Raw genomic sequence first — 2,489 nt, forward strand, 5'->3', positions numbered from 1 at the left:
GGGAGGGGGTGCCAGGGAGGGGAGCAGCTCCTGGCCTTGGGAATCTGCACACCCCTGCACCTTAGTTTCACCCCCAGAGCCACCTTCCTTTGCTGCTGCCTAGAAGCCACGGCTGACAAATCCCTGTCCCCCACGGAGCAGTGAGGAGGAGGCCGGCTGGGGGAAGCCGAGAACAGCTGCTGCCTAGCTCCAAACCCTGGTTTATTTCCTCTGCACACTGAAATTATCTTGCTCCTTTATTTGTTCACTTGTGTACTGTCTGTCTCCTCACCGAGACCATAAGCCCCACGAGGCCAGGGACCCGTTGGTCTTGTGTACTGCAGTATCCCTAGCCCCCAGCACACAGGAGGCTGTGAAATGAATGAATGCACGGGTTGGAATCCTGCCTCCTGCCACCCAGGTCTAGCGGTATAACCTCGCTGGTTCTCCATTCTCCTAGTTGAAAAATGGACACGGTAGGATCCTCCAAAGATCTCAGCCCAGCGCCTGGCTCCGAAGGAGCTCTCCATGAAGGATTTTGTTAAACTGATAAGAGAAGAAAATGGAAACCGTATCTGACGTGAGAAGCGCCATCAGGGGGCGCTCTTGTGCAAGGCGCTCGGCGTGCTGCGCACTCCGAAGGCTCCGGGATGAGCGCATCCAAGGCCTCCCCCACTCCCCCGCCCCCACCTTTAAGGAGTTACCTCCTCCCCTCTCCGTCCAGTTCACACGCCCACCCCCACTCCAGTGCGGGTCCCGACTCCGGGGACCGTCTCCGCAGCCCTGTGCCCCCTCCCCCATGCCCGGCCCAGACTCCTTACGCCCACGCAGCCCCATATGCTGGGAAGAGCCTCCCACTCCCCATCTGTCGAGCCACTTCCTTGCCCCGTTCCGGGCTCCGCCGCCGTCTCCTGTGGGAAGCCGGTCGTGATTGAGGGGAGGAGAGCCGAGGTCTCCGGACAACTGCCCTTCATCCCCCACTCCCCCAACCACCGGGCTTTGGGGAAATGCCACTGCTCCGTGAAGACGACCCCCGCCCGGGGCCAAGGTCTGAGCCTCGGGTCAGGATGTGCGAACAGATGCAAGTGAGAACTCTGTGCGTCTGAGGCCGGTGGGCAAACCTGTCGAGGTGGGAGCACCAGGAAGGACCCCCTTGTGTCAGACCCGCTGGTGGGGGAACGGACTGCTCCGCACGTGCAGTATCCCACAGGTGCCATATCCCAGGGTCGTAGCTTAGGGGCAGACAGCTAAGGGACCGCGACGGGCATGCAGCCAGGGAGGGAGCCACGGTCACCAGGGGTAGACCCGGGGCCCCGGGAGCATCGTGCGGAGGCTCACAGCCTGCTTTTCTCGCCTGAAAGACTGGTTTCATTGCGCAGATTATTGCTCTGTGCGCGTGCGCGTTTGGGCGTTGTTAGTTTTCTTTTTAAATGTACCTTGCTTGTCTAATGAATGTTTCATTGCACCCCCATCCGGAGGCTGTTTTAATGAAAGGTGAAGGCTCTGAGAGGGAAATAAAGGATCGTTCCCCATCCCTCCGGCACCCCCCATACTCCGCAACAACAACTGTCCATCCACAGCTGTCTTCTGAAGCCCATGCCCTCGCGGAAGAATTCTGTTCCTGTTTGAATGTCCCCACGTAAATGGTGCTGCTCTCCGGAAGAAATCACAGCCTTCGGTCGGTCACTCTCAGGGCTTTTATTAAGGGTGTGAAGGGAGAGATGAATGAGGAGAGGGAAGCTCTGGAAGAGAGGAGGGAGGTCTTCCTCTGTGGCCTGAAAGCTAGGCTGCGGATCTGTTTGTTCACTGGTTGAGCCGATTGTCCACTCTGTGCCAGGTCTTGGGCTGAGAGCCGCGGACCCACAGAAAGCAGACACAGGTTACTGCCAATGTCATCAGTTCAGTTCATCAGCTATTAGTTTAGCATCCAAGTACTTTTGACCCTGGGGGAGTTTACATAACCTCCGAGAGCCACAGTTACCTCACTTGTAAAATGGAGATAATAAGCATGTTTATCTCATAGATGTGTTGGGAGGATTAAGTGAGATAGTGCATGTAACTGCTTAGTACTGTGCCTGGTCCAAAGTCAGCACTCAGTAAATGTCAGCTATTATTATTATCTACTACGTAGGTAACAGTGTAGGGGCTGTGAGAAGGCGAAGTGGAGGGGCACAGACCTAGAGTTTATTAGAGGGGGGATACAAAGTGCATCCTTTTTAGAGGTAGAATGTCTGAGTCTGAGCTCTGTCTCCTTTATCCATCACAGATAATTACAGATGTCAGGCCCTCGTTCCTGCTCTGTGGATACTGGCCTGTGTGCACACAGAGATCATCTAGTAGGTAGATAAACAGGCTCTTAGGTAGGCAGCGTGGCAGACTGTCACACAGCAAGCACAGCCAGCCGTGGTTGCTCAGAGCAGGGGTGCCTAACCCTAACTGGCTTCCCAGAGGAAGGCAATTTAGCCAGATAAAAGTGTGTGTGTGTGTGTGTGGCGGGGGGGGGGGGGGGT

Source organism: Neophocaena asiaeorientalis, unplaced genomic scaffold (assembly GCF_003031525.2).
Source record: "Neophocaena asiaeorientalis asiaeorientalis breed wild unplaced genomic scaffold, Neophocaena_asiaeorientalis_V1.1 scaffold204, whole genome shotgun sequence".
NCBI lineage: Eukaryota > Metazoa > Chordata > Mammalia > Artiodactyla > Phocoenidae > Neophocaena > Neophocaena asiaeorientalis.